This window comes from Salvelinus alpinus, chromosome 24, assembly GCF_045679555.1.
Source record: "Salvelinus alpinus chromosome 24, SLU_Salpinus.1, whole genome shotgun sequence".
Classification (NCBI taxonomy): Eukaryota; Metazoa; Chordata; class Actinopteri; order Salmoniformes; family Salmonidae; genus Salvelinus; species Salvelinus alpinus.
The window spans coordinates 48,087,286-48,089,293 of NC_092109.1; the positions used below are offsets into that span (position 1 = coordinate 48,087,286).

Genomic DNA, 2,008 nt, shown 5'->3' on the forward strand with positions numbered 1-2,008 from the left:
ACCTGTTCACACACACACTAACACACAATAACACACACACCACACGCACTGGGTCTGATTCTAGCTACCGCTCTGCATTCCACAGACAAACCAGAAACAAATTCTATAGGCCACACCCACACACCCACCCACCCACACAGGTAAACACATACAATCAAACTCTCTCTATACGTCAGGTAGAGTTCCCTGTATCACAACTAAAACATGTAACAGCATGATACAGTAGTTACTATTACAAATAAAATAAAAAGGCCATAAAAAAATGAAGAATGGAAATACTATAGTATTACAGACTGACTGAAAGAGAGACAGACAACCAAACACCCAGCCAGACAAACAGAGAGACAGAGAGACAGAGAGAGAGAGAGAGAGAGAGAGAGAGAGAGAGAGAGAGAGAGAGAGAGAGAGAGAGAGAGAGAGAGAGAGAGAGAGAGAGAGAGAGAGAGAGGTCATGATCAGATGAGCTGCTGCATTTTTCAGCATGTTCTTAAAAAAAGGTAGATTTAGAGTTAGTCACCAGGACAAATACAGGATACTACCCTCTACAACATAACCTTCACTATGTCACCAGGACATATACAGGATACTACCCTCTACAACATAACCTTCACTATGTCACCAGGACAAATACAGGATACTACCCTCTACAACATAACCTTCACTATGTCACCAGGACATATACAGGATACTACCCTCTACAACATAACCCTCACTATGTCACCAGGACATATACAGGATACTACCCTCTACAACATAACCTTCACTATGTCACCAGGACATATACAGGATACTACCTTCCACAACATAACCTTCACTATGTCACCAGGACATATACAGGATACTACCTTCCACAACATAACCTTCACTATGTCACCAGGACATATACAGGATACTACCCTCCACAACATAACCTTCACTATGTCACCAGGACATATACAGGATACTACCCTCCACAACATAACCTTCACTATGTCACCAGGACATATACAGGATACTACCCTCCACAACACTATGTCACCAGGACATATACAGGATACTACCCTTTACAACATAACCTTCACAATGTCACCAGGACATATACAGGATACTACCCTCCACAACATAACCTTCACTATGTCACCAGGACATATACAGGATGCTACCCTCCACAACATAACCTTCACTATGTCACCAGGACATATACAGGACACTACCCTCCACAACACTATGTCACCAGGACATATACAGGATACTACCCTCTACAACATAAACTTCACTATGTCACCAGGACATATACAGGATACTACCCTCCACTATATAACCTTCACTATGTCACCAGGACATATACAGGATACTACCCTCTACAACATAACCTTCACTATGTCACCAGGACATATACAGGATACTACCCTCCACAACACTATGTCACCAGGACATATACAGGATACTACCCTCTACAACATAACCTTCACTATGTCACCAGGACATATACAGGATACTACCCTCTACAACATAACCTTCACTATGTAACCAGGACATATACAGGATACTACCCTCCACAACACTATGTCACCAGGACATATACAGGATACTACCCTCCAAAACACTATGTCACCAGGACATATACAGGATACTACCCTCTACAACATAACTTTCACTATGTCACCAGGACATATACAGGATGCTACCCTCCACAACATAACCTTCACTATGTCACCAGGACATATACAGGATACTACCCTCCACAACACTATGTCACCAGGACATATACAGGATACTACCCTCCACAACAATATGTCACCAGGACATATACAGGATACTACCCTCCACAACACTATGTCACCAGAACATATACAGGATACTACCCTCCACAACACTATGTCACCAGGACATATACAGGATACTACCCTCCACAACACTATGTCACCAGGACATATACAGGATACTACCCTCCACAACACTATGTCACCAGGACATATACAGGATACTACCCTCCACAACAATATGTCACCAGGACATATACAGGATA

At 42.5% G+C, this 2,008-nt stretch overlaps 1 protein-coding gene across 2 annotated transcripts in view; it reads right to left on the reverse strand.

The window, feature by feature from the left end:
- The window catches only part of crfb12 (cytokine receptor family member B12), a 19,169-nt gene extending 19,088 nt beyond the window's left edge, over positions 1-81 (reverse strand). Inside the window, exon 1 of one of the 2 annotated variants that reach the window (XM_071362935.1) lies at positions 1-81. This exon is cut by the window's left edge and continues 261 nt beyond it. The gene's annotated coding sequence lies outside the window, so the exon portion shown is untranslated. The other variant, XM_071362934.1, reaches the window with a different exon arrangement.
- Positions 82-2,008: the final 1,927 nt, after the last annotated feature.